The sequence below is a fragment of the Charadrius vociferus genome, unplaced genomic scaffold (assembly GCF_000708025.1).
Source record: "Charadrius vociferus isolate BGI_N301 unplaced genomic scaffold, ASM70802v2 scaffold163, whole genome shotgun sequence".
Classification (NCBI taxonomy): Eukaryota; Metazoa; Chordata; class Aves; order Charadriiformes; family Charadriidae; genus Charadrius; species Charadrius vociferus.
In genome coordinates, this window is record NW_009648332.1 from 4,369,176 (window position 1) to 4,394,204 (window position 25,029).

General features: G+C 39.1%; 1 protein-coding gene across 1 annotated transcript in view; it reads left to right on the forward strand.

The window, feature by feature from the left end:
* Window positions 1–25,029, forward strand: part of AGBL4 (ATP/GTP binding protein-like 4) — a 972,041-nt gene that overhangs the window by 440,891 nt on the left and 506,121 nt on the right. The window lies entirely within an intron of this gene.

Consider the following 25,029-nt stretch of genomic DNA (forward strand, 5'->3'; position numbering starts at 1 on the left):
CAATACCTAGCAGTGTGCAGGGAGTAATGTGGAAACATTGCAGAAAGCTGTATTTCCTGTGTGTGGGTTAGTTAAAGATTTAATCCTTTATGTAAGATGAAAGGCACTGTAGGTTTCTGAAAGGGTATATGCGTTCACTGAGCCAGAGAATAATTATAGCACAGTGAGTTATAAAATTGATGTTTCTATGTTCAGTTTCATTGTCTTCTTGTAGCCTGTGTCTTAATGGATTAATTAGCCCTCCATTAGTGTGTTTACTCTGGGAGGTGGTGTAGTACCTGCTTTCATTTATCTGACTTGTTTTTTAACTTTTTTATTAAACTTGTTTTTTATGCAGTCATTTGATTTTGGAATTTCTGTTTCCTAAATGGATAAAGGGTGAGGGGAAGAAGGAATAGGTATGTCATAGTATTTCAGATTTGGTTTCTATCCAGTTTGCATTGGATCTATTCAGAAGTCAGATTTTTGTAGAGTTGCCAATGTGGATATTTAAAGATTAACTTGTACTTTATAACAAGGAATTGATATATGTAAATCAGTTTATATTTCTGTGAGAAATGCTACCTTTGTTTATCTTGCCACATTCATTCTCTCACTGACTCAGTCACCTAATGTTGCTTAAAACTACCAGCTGCTGGGTTTCATGGTGTTGATCTCAGCAAGTTGGTACCTGATGTTTCAGTCTGTTTCTGCCTTGGAAACCTTTGAGGACTTTGGACCTTGCTGAAATGATTGCTTTTCCCCCTTTATCTGTCCTTCCAGGAGAAATATCATCAGAATGAAATTATCAAAACAGCTGCCTGAGTATTGATTCAACAAATATAGCCAAGGCTTTAAATGAGCTGTAAGAGTAGCAGATCTAAAAGCCTTGAGCTTTGGTCTGCTTATACTGCAGCACCATCTCCACTTCTTTTTTCTGTATAAATATGCTTGGTAAAAAGGTGCAACGAATTCCAGTTTCTTCTCACTGTTTTCCTCCATTTCTTTTTACCTGCTCTTTCTGATCCTTATTCCTGGTTGCTGGTTATATTTAGTGTTGATGTCAAATCGGTCTGTGAAGCCTTCAGCAACTAAAATTTCCTTTCCTATACAGGATGAAATGAAGGTTCACAATAAGCTCTTGCTGTACAAGTTGCTTTAAACCAACTCTAGATTTCCTGCACACAGTTCTAACATGCTGCACTGACAGCTTTAATAATATTGACATTAATTTTGTAGATTTCAATCGCGTGCTAAAATGAGGGGTTTCATGTGAGACTAGATGATGTTAGAGCTGACTACACAAGGAGAAGCATTGCTTGCTTTTAGAAGCTTTCATTTCTGCCAGAGAGTGAATCTTGCTATACATCAGGAGCAGCATTACTTGTCCTGTAGATAGGTAATGTCCACAGCATGGTTTACCATGTGACTGGTAGACCATAGGTGAGTGATGCCTCTTGCACTTTTCAAGGCACTCTTTGGAGGAACACATGTATCAGCTGGACTCCCTTCTGGGACTAATGGGACTTTCCCCTCCTTCTCTGCATGTCCCACCATTTTGCAGATACAACCAGTGCACAGTGTGAAGGTGGCTATAATACTGTATTGAATTTAATCATATATTGATATTCCTCCTTTAAAATAAGCAGGCTGTTGATAAGGAAAGAAGCATACATTCCATTATTTCTTTAAATAACAAGAATGAACTCTTCAGCACAAGTGAAAGCAGACCATATGCCTTCCCTTTGGGTATCCCTTGGCACTGAGGTTCTGGCATCACACTCCTCCGTGTAGAAGCCAGCAAAAGATGTTTAATGGCTTTCAGACTCCGAAATGAGTTCTGTGGCCATGTGTGTCCCTCTCCAGTTGTCTGAGGAGATGAGCTTGAATTACAGCTCAGCCACTGCTGCCAAACACTCTCCATTATTCCAGCAGACCAGGTTGCCAAGCAGGATTTATGGTCCTTTTAACTCAATATCAGGCAATGGAGCGGCGTTGTGTGATACAGACTGTATACCAGAGATTCTTATCAATGGAACAGGACTCTCTAAAATCACGGAGGTAATCAAGTCTGTAACTATCACATTGGTAATTGGCACCACTCAGAACATAGTTAAACATAAAAACACAAACTAGGAACGCAGAAGAAATGACTTTGTTTTTGCTGTAGATTAATGCACTATGCAGATCATACAAATTGCTTTCACATTAAGATTTTCTAACCTCCTTCCTTGCCCTCTGTCCATGAAGTTTCGAATATGCCTGCAATACAGTAGCTCTTGTGATTGGGTACAATCTTGATAATTACAATTGAATATTGTTTTTAATCAGTTGTGATCTGAGGGAAAGCAGGGTTGTCTGTTGCTAATAGTGATGCAGCTCTGAATATATTAAGTTTTATTTTTCATTCCTATGAACAAAGAGATAGTTATGCTATAGAAGTAAACATTTACATTCAGATCTAAAAGAACAATTGGTTTCTTCTATGATATTCATAGTTTAAGACTCAGTTTTAGCATGAACCAGAAGTCTATCTTTCCGGATATTTATAGCGAGGGGAAAAAAAAAGGCAAATCATTTTAGAGTGGTCTACATATATTTGCAGAAAAGATAAGCTGCATAACTGCCTATGCTGTTGTATCTCTACTAATTTGAATATAATGAGCAAACTCTCACCTCACAAAGATTGGGTCCTGGGGGTTAACATATTAGCTCTTTATCTCCAGTGCTATAAGAAATGTCATTGCCATGCAGCTAATTGTATTAAATAGTTACAGATATAAAATACATTTGAATAGTTGTTTAATAGGCAGAAAAAAAAAATAAATGGCATTACAGCTATAATTTTCTTGATTCTGTTTTTCCAGAATATTACTGATTTCTAAGATTCTTTAAATGCCCTTGCCAGTGATACAAATAGCACTGCTGACCTTTAGTGTAAGCTCAAAAACAACAGCTGTAAAACACAGGTAAATTAGAGCATGGCTTATGTCAGTATGATTACACTATCTTTGTACAACCCAATAAAAATAAGAAGCGATAAAAAAAAGAACAACATTTGCTCTTTACTGTTCACCATAAAGTATTCCAGTATTCAAGCAAATTATTCTTCTGTGATAAATAACTGCTGGTGGATTTTACTGGGTGTTGGACTCAGCTTCAAAAAACAGCTTATCCAGTGAATCTTTTAAAAATCTATTTCTTTTCCTCTGTCTGTGCTAGACTCAAGCTCTGATACCTGTTATGTGACTTAGGAATCTGCTCAGATTTTTGGTAAAAACTCCTGTTAACTGCATATTTGTCCTGAATATCATGAATACATGTATGTTTTTCCTCTTCTATTTCATCTTGTTGCTTGAGAACAAAGGCATTGCATTTAGGTTACAAGGCAATCTAACTAATGGCTAAATTAGTGGTATTCAGAGGATACCAACTAAAGCTAAATTTGTATTGATGTTTACAGTTTCCATTAGATTTCTGGATGACTAAAGAAACCAATTATTAAGCTGAAATAATAAGACCTGATATTCTTGTGGTATTCTACCATCTCAGATTGTGCTGAGAGAAGCACTATAGAAGCGACCCAAAGTTATGAAAAAAAAAAAAAATCCATGGAAAATATGCTCCGAACTGTACTAAACTCTTAGATAAATAAAACATGACTTGAACAAACCTATACTGGATGCTCAACTGCTTTCTCATAGCAGTGTCAGTCAGTCTTCATAGTGTGCTCCTGGGTTGCTAGTAACTCCATTTTAAAATCTGTTTCTTTGGTTAGCTTTACCTGGATTTAAACTTAAAGAAACCCTAAAATAACCTGCAAAGAAAGACCATTCTTTCTTCACTTTATTGGGAAGGCTCTCAGAGCTGCTCCTTTCTGGCTACATCATTCCCCACACAAATGATGAGTTAGCATCTGTTAGTTCAATTAGATGTGTCCCTCCATGCCTGTAGGGAGTGGGTGCCTTGGACATTTTCTGTGAAGTGTCTTTGTCCTTCCAAAATTGGATCCATTTGATTTATTTGTTGGTATTTTTATTTGAAGCAATAGAAAAATGAGGTTCTGGTAGTGTACAATGGGACTGAAAATGAATGTTTTCCCCGAGGTCTTTTGGGATTTTCCTCTTTCAGGAGAGCAGGATTTGTTCCTCTATGGCAGCACTTCTTGGAAATGTGGGGCTTCATTTCCGAGTTCCACATAGCCATTTAGTCTTAGTCTTTTATACCAGCTTTAATTTCACTTCCACAGAGGTTTTAGTGGGTGAAGGATGCCATATTAACCGTGACATTATACCACCTGCCTGTAGATTTTGGAAAACAATCTGAATTTCTGTCTGGTGGGTTTCTTCTTGTTCCTCCCTCATCTTCCAGCACGTGGAGTGCAACTGCCTGGAGTGCCTGCGAGTGCCTGGAGGACAGACGTTCAATACGGGGTGCCGCAGGGGATGGGATCATCTGCTGGGATCTCTCTCCATCCTGGTGCTGATTCACTGGTAGAGATCCCTATGCAAGAGGATTCGCATCCCCACCATGGGCAGATCTGTGGGAACAATTAGGCCTGTGGAGATCTCTGGCTTTGTGCACACTATTCATTGTGCTCCTTTGACTTAAAGGCTGCTTTGGCTGGTGTAATTTTACAAGCTACTGAAGCAGGACCTATTGATATTTAAAAAATAATTAAAACAGTCAGAGTATTGAGTATTAAAATGCTGCCTTTATGCAGTATCTACTTTTCATATTACAGCGTAAGATTTTCACTCTACTTTTGCTATTATGAATCCATTACATGTAAATGAATGAATACTATTGTTAATAACCATTTACAGCATACAGTGTAACAGCTCCAAAGGAGCTATTAGAGTTTACTGTATGCTGTGAATATATATGAAGAACAATACACAGACCTCAGCTAAACTGTAATGAGTGCATTGACATAACATCAGGTCTGAAAAGAATCTAAAACCCCATAGCATGTGAATGGCAAAACAAAGGAATTTGAAGTCCAGACTCCTCATCTTTAAATCACCCAGCTACAGTGTTATGTGATGGGTATCATTACTGGTAACCATTCTGCAGTGTTGCTTGTAACGGAGTATACAATGATTACCTCTTGTGCTGCGGCTGCCAGTGTTCGGTTCACAGTGTCACCTGCTGTAGTGCTGGGACAGCCCTCGCGTTTGGGTTATCTCACATATCAGCATGCAGCATGTATGGAGAGGTTCATAACTTTCCATGTCTGATTTGGAGTATTTTAGGTAGAATACAGCCTAGGTTTTGTGTAGGTGGGTGCACTTGCACCAGAAGAGTGTTATGAGAAAATGTTTGCTACACATGTGTGCATGTCTCTATACTAATGTTAGAGTTTTGACAACACCTTGGGTAAAGATGCAGATCTGAATAAGTGCAAACACGCAATAGGTTTAATCCAAACCACTGCAATATAAATGTCTTCTCCTCCTAACAGAAGTTCGGAGATCATTTTTTCAGAGGTAAGACACATTTTGCCGCATTGCTAGCTTGATTCTAACACTCCTGTGACAAACGTTATGGTCTACTGCCTCATCACTGGTGTGGTAGGGGACTGCTCAGAGGGAACTCAACAAAGGCTCACAAATATAGCTTCAGTTGCTACATCCTTTAGGCTGACCAAGGACGTTCAGTTCCTACTTTTTCAATTATATTTTGTGTTTTAGTTTATTGCTTTTGATTGTAACTTTAATCTGTTCTGGAGGAAATGTACTGAAATTCTTTGTGTTCATTGACCACACTTAGGAATTAGTGGAAATTGAAGCTTAGATGGCTGTCCAAATTTGGTGCTAATGTTGCTACCCTTGGCTTTTTATTTTAATTTTTAGAGCTCTTCTTCCTGGTGATGTTCTACTGACTTCCCAAAATATGAATCAGATATGCTAGCTGCCACAGAGCTGCATGAGGAAGGTCGCTGAGGTCATCCTTTAATTTTAGGTTCTTCTGAGCCAGCTGTAGCCTCTGAAACTTTCCTGAGAGCCAGGAGTGCTCTCTAACAAGCAATCCTTGTGATGCTTGCTTTTCTGAAATACAGGTGGAAGGCAAGGTGGAAAGCAAAGTTTTGATCTTTGGAGTCCAGACATAATTTGCAAAATGTAGACAGCTCCACAGTGGCCAGAGCTTTCCTACTGTCCACAGCTCAAAGTTTTGATCTTTGGAGTCCAGGCATAATTTGCAAAATGTAGACAGTTCCACAGGGTAATGCTGGCCAGAGCTTTCCTACTGTCCACAGCTGTGTGTCCTGTAGAACACAGTCCTGAGCTCTAGTGGCTCAGTGAAGTCAATGGCAAAATTATGTTTAAGTAGAAATTATTTTCCATCACATGGAAAAGGTGAAATTCTCTCTCTTGTGAAGTCAGAACATGAATTAAACTGTTTAAGCCAAAGAAAGGAAAATAAAAGGCCCATATGAAGCAAAAAAAAAAAACCAACCAAGCAAATATCCCTCTGGTGCCAGGGATTAACTTCTTCGGGCCAGAATGTGAGTGAAACGTAGCAGCCCTGCAGCAAAGTTCTTGGCACAGGCAAAACCACGCTTTAAAGTTTGGGCGTTGGTTCAAAAGCAAAAGGTAAAAAGTGTGCAGACAGAAACTTGTCATATTAGGCATGTATTTTTATACTTCTGGGAGGTATCAATAAGACATCTAAATAGTAAATTCATGGTAAACCTGTTCTATGTGTTTTCCTCAGCTATATTGAAGGACACAAATCAAAACCTGCCTTCTCTTTAGTATATATTGCTGATGGAAATGTATACGCTCATACCTTCATGCAGTGTTCATAAAGTTAACCTTTTTGACATGCGCTTAAGGATCAGCAGTCAAGGGCACTGCTAAAGACCAACAGCATTATGGAACAGTATTGCCTCCATGGCCTTTCAACCACTGTGAGCATTGTACCCAGGGTTTCAACAAGTAGGCTGCCTGACAACATCAGAAAACCAACACCTTAAAACTTATACTCTGTCTTCATAGTTTCTCATCTTTAATCCAAATCTAGTGCACTGTTATTTTAATATCTGTTTTCTAAGCATGTCTCCTTTAATTAGGTCCTGTGCACTTCTTAGATTTGTTTCATTGCCAATATTAAACGGTTTTCTGTATAGCAAGCAGATTCCAAGGCAGATGTCCAATCCTTTTGGATTTTGCTTACTGATTGTAACAAATTTATTACTTCTTTCATGCAAACATTGAGCTAAATTCTTTTGTTGAGCAACAGACCTATGCTGAGTATCTGTAAAACCCCATCAACACAGCAGGAGCTCAGAAGTGTTAGTGGTAATAACTTCCTCTGTATGTCACTTCCATGCATTTTACTTCCAGTTGCTATTTTTTCTCTCTTCCATGTCCTTGGCCAAGAATTTGGCTCTAGCTAAAACTTCACTTTGTTATATGTGCTTTTTCAAAAAGGCTCAAGGAAAATTGTTCAGGAGACTTCTCAGACAAACCGAATACCCAAGCCACTCAGTTTAGAGTGTAAATCAATAGAGAGTTGGAACCAGCAAAGGGTAGCGTATGAGAGGACTGGATTAACTTGGAGAGTAGTCTTTCAACAGATTTACCATTAGATACAGTGAAGATATACTTAAATATATTAAGATCTAAGATTCTTCTCTGGCACAGGGATTGATGTAAAGGATTGTAATAGATACTTGAAATACCCGGACCTAGGCTTTGTTTGCTTCAGATCCCAAACAACTGAGTTACACACAGTGAAAGAGGGGGATGAGGTTAGGCAGGAAGGGTCAGACTCTTGGTTGTTATTCCGCTATCTTTAAGTAGGAACTTGAAAAAGCAATAAGCTGAGCATAAGTTCCTGATTCTATTTGAAGTTAGTGTCATCTTAAGAGATGGGTTCCCAGAGGTCCAAGCTGTACATCTGCAACTTGAAGGAGTCTCTGTAGACCCATCAGCCAATGTTGTAATTGTCAGCTCTCTGTATTGTATCTGTTTTTTCATGTTTTAATGTCACATTCTACATCCAGTATAAAAGGTATGTTAGGTGAACTTCCTGAACTTTGGAGGAATCTGCAACTTTTCTAAATAGCTAGAACTATTGTGAAAATCAGCTGCAATTTATACCTTACCTATGCATCATAAGTCTGTACTCACCCTGTCAGACTAACTGCACATCCATAGAGTGATTCCCAGTGTACGTGCAGCGATTGGACTGGCTTTGTTCCAGACGGCAGAGGCTCTGGAGCAGCACAGTTCCCACGGCCACCACACTCCCTAGCACTGGCCATGCTTGAAGGCTTCATTGTGCAAACACACAAATTCAATGAGCCTGCTTGAATGCGTATAGTTGTGCATGGGGTGAGCGTTGGTAATGTTGGGACCATACTGAGCCCAGCCAGGTTATGCTGCTGGCAGGCAATTAACTTCCCAAAAGAAATAAAAAAAGAAATGTGTCATCTAGGCCATTCTGTGTGTTGTTTGTATGTACTGCAAAGGAGGACAAAGCACATGCTCTTAACAGCTAACAGGAAGAGTATTTGTTTGTTTTCACTTTGTCCCTATTAAAACAGTCTCAACATGCCAGAGCTGAGAACCTTTAATTTATCACCTTCCTGTGCTTGGGGCTTTATTGCATTCATTGCTTAAGCTAATGCAGGTGGTCGTGCCTTGCTTTGCAGCTGATTTTGCTGTTACTGATGGTTGCAGTTTACGTTTTTTTGCTCTGCCCCTATTTCTTAGGCACAGAAATTGTTGCTTCAGTTTATTTCATTTGCATTTATCAGTTCTTTATCATTTTATTGCCACTTCTCTGCTGTGACTCTAAAGCAAGAACAATATTTATTCCCTCCGCCCAGCAAGCTTTAAAACTGATTCGCTGTGTTACAATTGTTCTTTGTTTCTTTATAATGCGGCATCATCTATTGTTTACAGTGTATTTACGAGCAGCAGAGGCTTGATGCCTTTTAGAATGAAATGCCTTCATTCTTTCTAAGTCTCCTTATGTTTTTGTAAAGCACTAAGTATCCTGGTGGTGTTAAAGAAAAGGAACATGATTATGAGCATGATGGAGAGGAAGAAAACTGTCAATCTAAAAAGGGTTCCTCTTACTCAGCAAATCCTCTCTCTCTCTGTATTCTGAATCATCGTCTGATGGTAGTGAAACAGAAAGCTCTGGTAATCTTTATTACACCTGTGAGTACTGCAGAGTGAATATAACTCTGAGAGCATAAGCTGGATTTTACTTTGACTCACACATTTTGGTGTTTGCAGCTTCAATCTGGAAATAAACTTACATACGTAGGTATCAACTTTAATTATTCATTAAGTGATTTAGGGGTTCAGTTGTATTTTCAGACATGACTTAGGTACCTCAGGAGCCAAAGTCTCTTGGCATTTTCTCATCAATGGGATTTTACAGAGTTTTCCTTTAAAGACAGTGATCACAGTCATATGGTGAACGTGTATTGTTTACAAATAACACGTAGGGCTGAGGCCAGGTACCCCGGTAACTGAAACTGTGTACTGGAGAATAACAGTGGACATTATGGTATAGATTCATGTTAAATTACATTAAATAAAGTAATAGCAAGTTCTAGCCATTCTCATACAAATACGTGAAGGGGAAAATTAAAATTTTACTGAAAATAATATGCTAATATGGAAATTAAGGTCATAAAATGAAAGGGAGTATGAAGAAACAAAACAATCAACTTGATATTAATTTTTTTAATACTAAAAGTTACAGCTTGAAGACTCAAAGGGCTTTTCAGAGATGGAATGTGAGCTGCTTGCATTTTCATGAGGCCAACCTTAAAATAATGTCCTTCCTGATTAGCACAGTGAGCATCATTGCATTTAATTGGGTAATGACCTCTGCTTAGTGAATGTTATAAACTAGAGTGAAATTTGAAAAGAGGTACAATAGCAAGCTGCAGTAATCATGTTTCTATTGGTATTGCCAATTGAAGATCATGAATGATAAACATTAAACCACAACATGTAAACAGTTTTTTCCCTGCAGAATTTAGGCTCAGACTGATCACTTGTCTCTCTTAATATGATTTGTCCTGGCTATTGAAAACAAGGACTCTTCCCTCCCCCGATATCTCTTCTAATGTAATTAGCATCTAGTCAATAATGTTCAGCATTTCATTTTACCGCTTTAATTAACAAATTCAATTTGTTCAAACCGCTGTGAAAACAAATTAAAAGCCCAGTGAATAAAAACCTCTAGTGCCAGAGATGTGTCTAAGGTGTTCACCAACTCTTCCTCTATTAAAAGTCCATCTTTTGAATGTTTTTCCCCTGTGAAAATGACTGGGATTTTCAAAACTTCTGATTTTTGTTCCATTGGAGCAAGTTCAGATTCATTGTGGTAGGGTTTGTCTGGATTTTTAATACTGAAAGAGATGTTTTCGCACCCAAAATCCCAACTCCAGGGAACAAAGCAAGGCTTTCTTGTTGTGGTGCGTAAGCTGTGAATGTTGAACATTTACTTTTAAGCCTTTCCAAAGGTTTGTCGTTGCTTTTCAAGCACGCCTCTGGCTGTGCCTCTCTCCCAGTCCGCACCAGCAAGTTGCAACAGGGTTTTTTGGTGTAAATGCAGCAGTGCCTGTACTAGCCACAGCCGCCTCTTTAGTGGCCAGGACAGAACTGCTGTTTTCTGCTTTAGCTTTTAAAAAGTGGAGTCTCCCGAGGCTGCAGCACCGGGTACCCACACTGCTCTCATACCTCTCCTGTCCACCACCTGCCTGGGCCTAGGAAACCCCCGAGGCTGTGAGGGCCTCTGTGCCCAATATTGCCACGCTTTCACTGTAGTTTTTCCCCCGTTTTCTTTTGTAGATGAGAGCTTTTACTGTACAAACATTGGCAGAGCTCTGGAAAGGTTGAAACAATACAGATCGGGTTTAATAACTACTGTAAATGTCCCGCAAACTTGGTCAACAGACCGGCGTGTATTTATATGCACGATAAACACAAACACACGCAACCGCCGTGCGGCTGTTTGGAGGTCGGCCTTCCCTCCCCGAAGAAGGTCACTGGCAACCGTGGGCTTTCTGCCAACACGCAGCATTTAGCTTTGCAATATTCATGCGATGGGTTTTTAATATTTACAGCTTTAGATTTGACACAGCTCTCCTTACGTATTCTGATTGCTTTGGCTTTTTCCGAGACCTTCCTGAGGTGGCGGTTTGAGAAACACATTTAAGAGAGTAAATGTTAGCTGCTGAGCAGTGCTGGGGTTGGAAATGGAGGTGGCTGAGGTGAGTGTCGCACCTCCACCAGCCAGAGGGGCCTCAAGGAAATTAGTTGGTTGAGATTTATTTTGCAGACTGATGTGGAAGCAGCAGACTGCACGCTGGCTCCCTGTGGCGTCACTTCGTTTGGACGCTGTGGTGTGTAACAACACCGCCAAGTTTAGGATGTGAGTTTTCCCTCAGCTGGGGATCTAGTTTGAGTGTCTCTCCTTTATCTATCTCTGTATAACCTAACTGCAACATCAATAAGGTGTATTTGAGAAATATAGTTAAAATGGGCTGCTGGGTACAGTGGTATGGAGAAGACTGACAGATTAGAGAGGATTTTTACATAAACTCACTTCTTCAGGAAGCCAGACTAAAAAGACCCTCTGTTTGGGCTCCTCAGTTCAGGAGGGACAGGGAACTGCTGGAGAGAGTCCAGCGAAGGGCAACCAAGATGATTGAGGGATTGGAGCATCTCCCTTATGAGGAGAGTCCCAGCTGAGAGAGCTAGGACTCTTTAGCCTGGAGAAGAGAAGGCTGAGGGGAGGTCTTATTATTGCTTACAAATATCTAAAGGGGGGGTTGGAGGAGGATGGAGCCAGACTCCGCTCGGTGGTTCCCAGTGACAGGACGAGGGGCAATGGGCACGAGTTGGAACACAGGAATTTCTTTTCAAATACACAAAAAAACTTCTTTACAGTTCGGGTGACAGAGCACTGGCACAGGCTGCCCAGGGAGGGGGTGGAGTCCTCTTCTCTGGAGATTTTCAAAACTTGCCTGGATGCAGTCCTGAGTAATGTGCTCTGGGCAATCCTGCTTTAGCAGGGGAGTTGGACTAGATGATCTCTAGAGGTCTCTTCCAACTCTGAAAATTCTGTGATTCTGTGATTTGCTGTGTTTCCCTTTGTAGTGCCCTGTAGATGATTTGCCACATCTCAGTCTGAGAATGTGAAGCCTTTACCACTCCATTGAGTTCAGTTCCACTTTTAAGTGCTCTGAAGTTCATGAAAATGCGTGTAAACATCACATTTGAATTTTTTTTTAATATGGTCACTTCTAAGAGTAATCTAGTATTAGCTACAACTTTATCTGTGTCATCACTGTGCAAGAAAAAATGGTAGTATTTACTTCAGGCTGAAGTACTGGAGGAAGTAAAGCACTAAAACCTGAGATCTTACAATGAACGAGAATATGAAGTGAAAAGCATGATCATGTATTAATGTAAACAAATGGATGCAAGAGCTTTCTGAGATCCTCAGATGGGAGTGTTTAGAAAATTAGTGTTCATATTGTCCACTCTATTTTCTCTGCAGTGGAGTCACCAATCCCTATCTTTCATTTAAAATTGTCATTATAATATTTAGTGACAGATACTGGTGGTGTTGCCTGAGCAAATCTGTGTCTAAAATGATTGCATCTCTGCTCAGATATGTATAGCTCATGTCTGTCTGTCTCTCTCGGTTTCTTTTCTTTTCTCTTCTCTTTTTTTTTTTCCAAATGTAACTGCATGCCAAATGGTATAAATTATCCAACCATCTGTCCCCCTTCTTCAAAACCCTGAGGGAAAATAGATCTGAAGCGTAGCTCATTTTCACCAAAAATGCCAGTTGTAATAGATCCTCACTTTTGCATCCACTCAGCTCGTAACTGGCGGGAAATCCCATAGCCTTAAATTTTTTGGTAGCTATCTAGGACCCTTTCATTAGCAGGTGGCCAGTTCTGCCTCTGCTCAGTGATGGCAGCAGCTCCTGGACCTTCGGGGTTTTTTTTCACCTCTGGCCAGTAGAGGAGCTCCCCCTGCCTGCTAGTTCTACAGCTTTTTTAAGAAGTGGCTGAACTATTCACATTTTCCTGATATTTTCTTTGAGACTTAAATAATTTCATCTAATTATATATCCCCCCCTTAATTTTCTATCTTGTAAAATAATAATAAGGAAACTGATTTTGCCGCATGAGTCAATTTGCAAATCAAGCAGCCTTTACATTATTTCTCTGTCTGCTGAGTTTCTGCACTGGGTATTGCTGTCTCACGTATATGTTTCCCCCACTCTGTCTTTCTGACTTGTCAGCTGAAGCTGAAATGCTAATTGAAATCGAATCGGCTTGTCAGTGTGTTGCCACTACTGTGCTGCTCTCCCTCCGGTATGCTTAGCCGGTGTGTTCGCTAACTGGGAGTTAGGAGCCTTTATGTTGAAGGATCAAAAGTGCAGGTGAGATACTCTTCTTTCTTATCGCTGCTGTCGCATTGTGAAATAAACAAAACTTGTCGAACTTTGTGGTCCTGTGTAAACTTACTGTACTGGAGGCATCCTCCAAAGTCATGTCTATAAATCAGTCTTCTGCTTAACTGCTTCCAGATATGGAGAATGAACATGAGCGAAGGCAGCTGAGCATGAGCGAAGGCAGCTGACCCTGGGACAGTTCGGAAGTCCTGAAAATTTCTTTTTAGCTTGAGTTGTTGTTAAATGGGGAAGTCATCAGCTATGCTTCCACATTGCTCTCTAACATACTGCGTGCCTTTCTGATTTGAAGAGATAAAGAGAACCAGATCTGAGATTAGGAGAGCTTCAAATGCGAAGATCCTTCAAAGATACCTAGCCCTGGTAGCATAATGATTTATATATTATCGCTAGAGCTCTATGGCTGAGGTGAAATGAAGTACATAGTATTCCATACCTCATATATAAAAACCTTTTATCTTTTGGAGGGATCCATATGACTCTTATACAATTCTTCAAAATCTATAGAAGGTTGCAACGTGTCCATGTTACATTTGGGAACTCACATTATGCTTCTTGTATCACTTCAGGAAGAAGGTAAAGCAAATAATTTATTACCACACAATAGTGATAGCCCTCATATTAGGTGAGAGCATTTTTACTGGGATTGTAGCCAATGTTTCCTCATTGTTGTGTTAATTCTATGTAGCAGTACATGAATAATACACTAACAACAGTACACTCCCAGAACTTGCTGTGGTCACTAAGATCTGTCCTGGCTAAACCCGAGGGTCTTAACAAACCATGTAATTCTGGCTTGTCCCCAGGATGTGCATCCCAGCCAGAGTTTTCATCAGTTTGGAGCTCACCTATTCACATTCCTGCATGACAACATTTATGCCTACAATCGTCAAGTGAAGTATTATTGCAGTTGTGCACAGGAATGCATGCTTCAATGTTTTTTGAATTTCACTTCTGTTAAATTGGCACTGTGATAGGAGTCCAGTCATGATAAACTCAGTATATAAGCATGTATGGAGAAATTCATATGCGTTTTTCTATGTGAACCTCTGGTATCCTTTGAAAATATTTCCTTTGACTCTGTACAAAGTAGGTTAGCTGGAACTGTTTACCTTGTGACAGAGAGAATTTCCAGATAGCAATTTTTAGTAAAACTGTGGTCTTCGAGCTTATCTCAGTGTGACAGCTCTTCTATTTCAGGCAGATTAAGATCTTTGCCAAAGTACGCTGGATTGGTGGCTATCCAAGCATATGTCATTAGGCAAAAATGAAGGATAGATATCGAAAGATGTATTTTAGCATTCAGGTATTTGATGTTCTTTTCCAAAGGGACTGGTTCTGAAATAAACTTTATGTATGAACTAAGTACACACAGTTATTTTGTCAGCAGAACTATTTAACCCTGCTATCCTGTAGATCTGTCCCCTGTGTCCACTAACAGTACCACGATAACCCCAGTTCTTCCCCTCTCCCCAAAATGTACTTCGTGAGATCCTCTGGGCAGAAGAAAATAAATTATGCCTTGTCTTGAGTTTTATGTTCATGGTGGCTATCAGGTATTGTTGCCGAACAAAAGATTTGGAAAATATTGAACTTGATGTCAGAGGGACACTATGTTGGGTCTTTGCCTTCCCTAACCTCCAGACTTCAGGAGGAAATTACCAATTATTGAGACTTAAATTCTTTCAAATGTCACTGACCGTGAGGTTCAAAAGCAATTTCATATGATCTGGATTATACTGATGGATGAACTTATAATTTTGCCTTGCGTCCACAGAAGGCCGGCATTTCCCGCAAAGACTGTATTTAAAGCTTTCTCCAAGTGTTAGTCTAACAGGATGTTTAGAATGTGTTTGCCTTCAGTTTGCTATCTGTAAAACAAAGATAATGGTACACCTCAAAGGTGTATTGTCAGACTTAATCTGTTAATTCTTATAAAGTTACTTTCAGCTTCTGAGGTAGAAGGCACTAAAGAAATGCAAAGTATTATTCATACTATTATTATTTTATGAGTCATGCCAAGATGTTTCTTCCTCTTCATAAGAATTCCAATAAGATCTCATTTCTTTGTTGCACAGATGATGTTTTAAGTTTTCATATTTCCTCAGGAGCAAACTACAATTGTTGAAGTGGCCATGACATTTTTAAGAAACTTGTTCAATGTCCAATTCCTTTTTTGTTCTTAACCGTGTTGATATATAACTCTAATCTGACAGACGACCAAAGATTGATACCTTCCAATTACCTGTGGTTTGTAATGTCAACTTCATAATTTTGCATTTCTACAAGCTCAGGTTAATAACCACTGTGCTGGAGCTGAATAATTTATGATTTTTTTGGTCTTCCAACTTTGGAGAGATCCGTAATAACACATTTCAAAAAAAGAAGAGAACTGATTGCCTCTAATTGCTGTTTTATGAAGGTATCCATTCTAATAACTTCAACCTGGGTAGGAAAAGAAACAACAGGCATGTTAAATAGATAAACAAGGACAGATGAGGGGTTGTACGGGCAAGATGATTATTCCAAACCAAATGCATTAACATAAATGCAGAAATCTTAGCTTGCTGCTTGCCGAACCAGTGCCAGATTGGAGTGACTTGTAGCTATCACTCAGAGGCAGAGGAAGGTGTTAAGAACATGTTTAAATGAGAAGACGATGGCAGCTCTACAAATTTTGACAGTCAGTTTATCTGAGGCACAAGTTCTTTGCTCTTTGTTCTTCACCAGTTCCCGAAGGGCTTGATTTTCAGAAGTGCTGAGCACTTGCAGCTTCTATTGACTTCAAGTGGAGTTTTAAGTGTTCTGCACTTGTGAAAATCATGCCCAACTGGATTAGCACAAAGAGGTTTTTCTTTCAACATCAGCCAGAAATCTCTTTTCTTCCTACCTGACTTTTCCAGCAAAACACAGTTACTGTTTCCTAACAGGCAAAATTGTATTATTCTGTTATGTATTTCAATTCCTCGGTGTCTTAGTGAATATGTGTTGGACTTTATTATACATTTGTACCATTTCTCACAGAGTCAAAGAAATAAGAGATGGAAAAGACCTGCTAGGTCAGCTACTCCATGTCTCCAGTAGTACAGCATTGTTCCTTTCAATATGTTTTCTTGTGTATTGTCCCTCCTAAATACTGGAGACATCCTCTTTCGTGGTTGTAGTGACAAAGGCTGCACAACAGTTTATCTTTCTTTCAAAAATAATACACATATTTGAGAAGAAAAGAAAGCAGAATATTTTTAATCCTCCCTCCAAATTGAGAAAAATATTCCTTTTATTCTACAGGCAGTTCTCCTTTTCATATCATCAACAGAGGCAGCTGCTGTCATTAGAAATAGTGGTTTAAATGCAGGATTCTTTGCAGATTATATTTTGATTTAAAAAAATAGGAATCCATAACAAGGGTGATTCTTATCTCTTTATTTCTGCTCTTTTGCTGTTTCATGGCCTCTCTCTCTCTCATGATTTCTGGATGCTTCTCTACTTCGGCATGTGACCACAGATGCAAAATGCCCTGAAGAATACATTCAAAAATGTGTTTTAGTTCCACATTCAAGTATATCTTTGGCCACCCTGTTCCAGAGACGTCATTGCAGTAGACATAATGGGCCATAATTCTGCCATTAAATCCAGGCTGATGATAGGAAGAAGTGTAGTCATTCCAGTAATAAAACTGACTGCCCAGTACAATATAGGCTTTCTTCCTCCCCCATCTGCATTAAATACAATTATTGGAAGAACAATCTCTGGATACATTTCAATAAAATACTTTCCTATAGTACTGTTTTCTAGGGCAAAATAATTTGTTGTCTGTTTTAAAAGCCCTTATAAAACCAGCTGTCTTTTGGAGTTTTTGTTATTTACATGATGAATCTCTCTAAAGTTTTCTCATAGGAAGATAATATTCGTATTCTTTAAATTTTCATTGTTATATCTATTTAACATATAGCACCTGAAGATTTTTGCTTTTATTGTTATTAAAATGACTGACTAAAAACTGAAGGAGGAAGGTAACCTTTAATTTATACTCCTGTTCAAGAAGAGGTCTTTTTATAGTTACATTCAGGTCATTTTTTTTTTTTCCTGTGGATCATCTATACTATTAAATGGGGTTTTATTCCAATTTAGGAGACACTTCGTCTTTAAACCTGTACTTACATTAACTTTTGTACATGGTTGCCCAGGCAACAATGTAATTGCATGAAACAATGGCATTCTCCTATGTACCATTTATGGCAAGTTTGCATTTGAAAAAACTTCTTGTCTTATCATCAAAGTGGAATTTGTAACCTTCTGACAGCTGAAGGAATGTTCAGGGGCCTTGATTCATATTCATTTTCCCTTGTAATTTTAATGGGTACCGTCACCTTTCATTTCCAGGGTATTTCTCTTTTTCCCCTATGATAGTTACTGTTTTACATGAAAATTCTAGAGCAGGCAGTAGAAACTGATTAAAAAATAGCTCCAAGAAAAGGCTGCAAGTACCATTCTTCTAGCTTGTAGCCTGTGAAATTGCCACTGTTTAATTGATCTTCTATAAGCTTATCTTTCCAGTGAGATGTACCATTATTGTACATTAATCAGTGCCTCCAGACATTATCACTGAGGTAACCAAGAGCTAATCAAGCAAGAATGGAGCTGGCAGACGCCAAGATGTCACGGATGCCTTGCTGTGTACGAAGTCTGTCAGAGTTTTAGCTTCCAAAGGAACCTGTTTTCGCAGGGCTGCAGACTTTGTATAACCTTGTCATAGCAATGGAAGAAGGGGCAAGCACCCGGAATGTCAAATAGGCGGGCCACGCAGGGAGCTGAAGCTTCTGGAATCCTCTAGATGGCAAACAACAAAGTGACACTGTAATAATAATAATAAATGATGCTATTTAAGAATAAACAAAATGTTGACATGTTGATTAGGTTTTACTAAATAGCAGTTTCCAAGGGAAGAAAATCAAGCAAAGCAAATTTACAGTGGAAAATATTCAAAATATATTCATCAGTCTTTGCAAAATGCCACTAGAAATTGCATTCCTACTTTTTAATTGATTTTATTTTATATATGCTCATACAGAAAAAAAACAACCCACAAACCTCTGAATTTTCCTGAATGTTATTTCTGTCAGCTAGATACCACACTGGGAAAATATCAGAATAGAGAAACAAAAGAAGTGTACCAGATTCATTTAATCAATTTAACTAAAACTATGCTTATTCTTGCAGAAAGATCTGTGTGACACTTTTCAATTGACAGATTCTGTAATTCAGGATAGAATGGAGCCTAAATTGCGAAGTGAAGCAGCTGAGTCTTTGTGCCATAGGTTCTGCCATGTGAGACGAGTTTTAACTGCTGGCATTGTCTGAGCTGCGTCTTTCTTGTTGGCATGTCGATGCCTCGATGGCATCCTTTGAGTATTTCCTCCTACCATCTTGCCGGTGGTAGTAAAGAAGCAACTCCTGCTCTGGCATCAGTGAGGTGAAACTCTACTGGTGCAGGCCTGTTCACCAGTCTGCTGGTGACATTCATTTGTAGGGTTTACCCAAAGGATATCCGAGGACTTGGGACCTTCAAGTGTACCTTAACTGTACCCTTTACTAGCCTCACAAATCATGCAACGGAGTGAGAACAAGGCTTCCCCTTAAACAGAGGGTAAAAAACATAGCCTGTGGTTGGCTACCCAGACCTTCGAAGCTGGGTGTTTCCAACCGCCTTTTCTGATGCCTGAAAAAGCAGACAGGTTTTCTCCCCACACATTTGTAACCCACTGATTTTTGTGCGTCTTCCAGGTGCACTGGAGGAAGAGAATTACTTCTGGCGGATGTAGCAAACAAAGTCACTGAGATACAGTTTGTCTTCTGAGGCTTTTTTCTTCAGATTTTGAAAAGTCACTATATTTTGCATGCTGTATTTTGTTCCTGCTTATCAAGAAATTGTAAATTAAAGAAACACACTCTGAATGCATTAATAAGCAGATTTTGCATAGTTTTCACTTTGTAATTCCACTGACTTCTGTTGATGTATTCCAAATATAAACAGGTAACAGATCAAAATTTGCCCACTGAATACATATATAGTAAACGTAAAACACTGAACCAAATTGCCTGCTGGCGTACATCCATTGACAAAAGGGAGTTTTGCCAGAAGGTAGTTTGGCTCATTATAGCTAGTAATTTGATTATTAATAAGTGGAAAAATAGTACTAATAGTTGCTAAGCTTTATTGATGACATTCTCAAACCTCTAGTCTGTAAAGTGAATCTTTTAGTACCGCTTTACGTCTCTCTTTGATTTCAGTGAGGATCATATATTCATGATGGTTTGCAGGACCAAGGTCATTAATGAAGATGTTTTCTGTTGGGTGGGAGGGAAGGTTTGGTTTTGTTTAATTAAAAAACCCCATGAAACAGAAGTACTGCAGAGGGATAAATGTTTCCCTTTCTGAATATAAACATCTTGGCATCACCTCACTGTTTATTTTCAAAAACTGCCTAAGTTTTGCTTCCATATTTATCTAACAGCAGGGGATCATTATCCTGTGACAAAGTTCTATTCCACTGACATTATCTCTTAATTAGAATTCATCCTTTTCTAGTTCTACGTAGTCGGCCTGTAGTTCCCACAAGTCCCATAAAGCAATGTACATTTTTGGAGGCAGAGGGAAGAGGGAAGGTCTCTCAGACCATTAAGAGCTGTTTAATAAGCAGCCTGGTGTGGAAAAGGCCGCTTTTATTCTACATGGGCATATCTATGCAGAATTGCTGATGAGGGCCAGCCTCTGCCCTCCCTTATGTCATGCCAACTGACTTTAAGTGATGTGCCAGGCCAGGAGGGAGGGCACTGCTACAGTCGAGAAAATAAATTGCTTGTCTTCCTTAGGAGACAAGGAGAGGAATCAGCTTAGGGCTGTAATCACGCTACACTTGGAAGGTAGTGGGGCAGATAGAGGTAAAGAGCAACCTTGTAAGGTGCTCTGCAGCGTGTAGTGAATGTGCACTGGGATCATAGTCGTGAATAGCATCATTTCTACTGCTAAGGTCGGTCACGCTAGTCTCCCACGACTCCTCTTTTAGAGATGAAGGCACTTGCAGCTACTAATGCATCTTCCCCTTCTCTCAGGAAGCGTGAGCAGCATTATTCTGTTAGCCCCTTCACAACAGCAGATAATCGGCCTGACCCCTGAAGTATGTGTTTGGGTGTGTAAAACAAAAAGAATGAAAATAATAATGTAGAGATGTTAAGGCCCTTGCTCCTGCATCATGACTTTTGATGATCTATTGCACTGAGACTTACAGCATCACTAAAAAAATTTTTAATATCTGAGCAGTGAACACTAAGCGAGAGTATTAGAGTAGAAATCTCAAATAGATATTAATAGCTCCATTTCCATGTCCTGTGTTTCAGTGGGTACAAATGTGAGTAGTCCCTCCCACTGGTGTTTGCACACACTACATCTTCTGTACTAATTGGCATCTCCTACCCAAGGTCTGCCTGCACCAGTAAGAGAGCTGCATAGCTTGGCAGAGATGGTGGAACATTCAGCAGCTGCTGTAAAGCATCTTTTCCTTTATGCAGAACATTACAACAAAAATCACAGCAAAGAGATATAAATCTAGGAAAAATAACAGTTACCCACAGGTTGGCAAGAATAGTCCCTGCTACTGGAATAGCACCCATGTAAAAATCCACCGTGAAACTCCTAGCCACCAGGTGTAACAGAGGCCGAAAACATAGAAACACTCCCCTAAGATCAGATCCTTGAATGCATATCAAGAAAAACTGGAATTCTAATTGTCTAACAAGTTTCAGATAATATTAAAGCATATGCTTCGGCATTAAATTATTTCATTTTAGGAATTAGGAAGAGACCAAAGGGAGTAACCTTACTTGAACAGCTGTGTAAAGTAAGGCTTTGGGGCTTTTTTTGCATTTTTTTCTGAAATACATGCTATTAGACATTGTTAAGGAAAGAACAATGAAAAAGAGTGGTCCATGAGGTTCATTAATTGTGGCAATTCCTTCGCTGGCATGATTTTTTAAAATGGGTTCCTGATAACGTTTTGCTATGAAATAGCATGTGAGGATAAAAGAAAATTCCCTTAAAAATCCCTAGTCTGTAAATTAGCCCATGTATAATTTCACTTAGTGTTTTAAAGTGATGTTCCCAGTTCTGCTTTTCACATTGTTATCATCTTCACTTACACCCTGTACATTTGTTCAGATGTTCAAACCCTTTCTCTGTCCAGAAATGCAAAGAACAAAAACCGCAAAAGATACAAAAGCAAACTCTTAGCAAGTTTATTAAATCCAGGAAGTGGTGTCTAATTGAAAAGTTCGCTAAATTTATTTAATGATGTGGTGCTACTGAGAGCTGTTATAACTTTATTGTATTGAATTATGCAATATCATACTCCATTGTCAAATGTTTCCTTGATTCTCATTAAGGTTATGATTCATGCTAATATTCTATCATTTAGACAGGTTCCTCAAGCAGTGTTTTATTATTATTTGTTAATTTATGAAGCATGGTTTCAGTGGATCGTCGTACTTTACAATATTAAGGAAGGATAGAATATTAAACAACCAAATGCATCCAGATACTCGGGGATAAGTCAGCTTCTGGGAGACAGTGTGTGTAAGGAGACAAAGGAGATATATTACATGCCCCTCAGGAACATCTGACAGTTTTCCTAAATGGTGTCTTTCTTTTCACATGGGCTCACATTCCTTTCAGTTCTAGCCTGCATTTCAGCAAAACTATTGCATTTAGCTCCTTTCTCTAACAAAACTATCCGGAACAGGCATTTTGGCAAAATTTGTGTTGCCAAGGGTGGATTTGCCGATTTCTTAGTTTCTGATGCTCTTATTCTGATCTTAACATTTCTAAATAGCCTTTACTATAATTTCTGGATTCAGTAAATCTATACTTCTTTTTTTTAATTCCCTGCTATTTTAAGCCATGGTTGGAACACACGTGTTATGCTACATGGATATGACCATGCTTTCACAGTGAAAGTTCAGATGAAAACTTTTGGGGACCTGGTTAAGTATAGGCAAGCGCACTATTTTCCACGTTTTTCCAGTGTGGCATCTGGAACTTGCGTCCAGTGTTCATTTCACAGGCTGAATGCAGAAATTTTTTGCTGATTCATTGGCCTCTGCTTTAGCTGTGTCCCATTTCCCTGCTCGTGTTTCACTGTTACACATCAACTTTTCTTCTTGCACTCCTCACCTGGAGTGGCAGAAGCACTTCATCCGTCTTCAGTCTTCTCCCAGTTCATCTGACCTGCCAGAATTATACCGGTTTCTTTGCTTCTCCTTCCCCAGGAGGACAGGTTTTCTTTTTCCTTTGACATGTGGTTGAGAGGTGGGATAGAGTCTTGGGTCTAAGTAGGTCATCAAAGCTCTATCCAGTTCTTAAAATATAATTAGATGATGAAAAAACGTTAGTAGTCAAATCCAGACGTAAATATGGTGTCTGTTCTCCTCCTGTTTGCTCTGATCATTGTGTTTGCAATGCTTTCCCGTGTTACGGAAGGCATTTCTATGCTATTGTCTTCCAAAAGCCATTGGTATTGTTGTTAATTTTTTAATGTGAGGGTTTGCATTTTCATTACAGTTCTGTGAGACCCCCAGCCCCACTGAAAGCCACCACCTTGCCTTTGAGGAGTGGGATCCTGTGATCCTGCAAACTTCAAGGCATCTTCAGCCATCCTGGGTCTTTGCTGTGGCTTCTGGTCACCAAATCAATTTGCTGGGCTATGAATCTCTGTTGGTCTACGCCAATTAACGCAATTCTAAGTCTGGCCCCATGGTGCATTTATTTGTTTGCAGGAAGAGCAAGCAGGAGTGCAAGAGCAGGCCTGGACCTGGTTTGACAGGGAGAAAAGTTTAGATGCTCAGACACATGAATTTGTGGCATAGGAATGTGCTTCTCATCCTCTGGTGTGACTGAGATGACTGGGAAGAGCAAGGGCCTCTTAGTTCCTGCTGGAGACACCCTTGGGGAGCCTAAAGCTCCTCTGCCAATTCTTTATTTCCACTGCTTTGTGGCTGAGAAAGCAATTTTGAATGTGAAAATATTTAGCTAGTTTGGTGCATTTTCTGTGATTTCTGAAGGAAAGGTATGAATTTCCTGACTGCAAACAGACAGGAAGTCACTTGCCCTCCTCTGCATGTACCCTTCTCTATTTTCTCACTGAATTTGAATCAAGATATATTTTTGAAGAAGCATAATTACAGAACAACGTGTAACTTGGTGAAATTTTTGGAAAAAAAAAAAAAGTCTTATGAATAACAGGAACCAGCTGATTTGAAACCTAAGCACCACAGTGTCACAGAATTCTTCATATTAGATTCATAAATTCAAAATCTTTATTAAAATCATATATAAAATAGTATAGCACAAAAATGGTTCTCACATATAGAAACTTAATGGATCTTCTAAGAAAAGACCTGTACCAGCTTTAATCTTGTATGATGCATTTTGCTTTCATTTAAGGAAGGGAAATCTAAGTTTCGCAGCAAATATCTGAGATCTTTGACTGTGTATTCATCACACAAAGCCAAACAGTAAAGTGCTTATAGTGATATCTGTCTCCTTTCAAACACTGGCTGTTCCTAAATTCTTCCAATTCCATTAGCTATGAAAGAGAAGTATTAAAAGCACAGATTATTTTTTTTTCCTGTTTTCAAGTTCCCCATTAGTGGTCATTATTTTCCTGCTTTTGTCCTTTTTTTCCCCCTTGCAATTTTGCTGTGAGTGATTCTCTCTGTCATCTTGCCGTAAATTGATTAATACTGCCCACTGATGCAGTGCACCACATGGCTAATATATCAGTTAAATGGAAACAGCAAACACCACCTGCTCCTTCAGGCAAATGGCACTTTGGAAAATGGAATGTGTAATCAATAGAATTAAACCTTAAGCAAAGCACTGCAAACAAATCCAGGGGCAAGGTCTTCTTAACTCTGTGGTATGAAAGATTTTTCCCTTTTTCTTTTTTTTTTTTTTAAATTATCTGTTTGACGAGCTTTTGGTATATCAATTATTTTCCTTGTGATATACAGTATTTTCACTATAACTGTTGTCATACAATTAGGTATTGCTTGGTTCAAAGGTGATTTTTTTTATTTGGAAACTTTTAGGGGGATCTGCTTCCCTTTATATGTTGGAGATTTACAGGACCAATTCTTGTCAATGGCAGTGATAGGTAACAGGATAAATCCTTCCCATTGATGGGGAGATAAATGCTGCTTGAATTTAACTTTCAAATCTGCTAGAGACTGCTTAGCATTAAGGCATTCGCCTCATTTGTGAGCACTTTAAAGATTAAGGATTTGAAGAGCAGATGCAAACCCCAGAACTTTTCAGCTGATGTCAGAAAGATCTTCCTCTAATGAGTACTTTTTAGAACTAACAAAACTGGTCAGCTTTACTTCTCCAGTGAAAGAGTAAAATTTTAAACCAGGTTTTTAAAGAGAAGGGCAAGAAATACAAAGGACCGTATAAGAACAGAGGACTCTTGCAATTTGCATACAGGGAAAGAAAAGGATAATCTGTGCCCGAGATCACTTGTAAGTAACAGT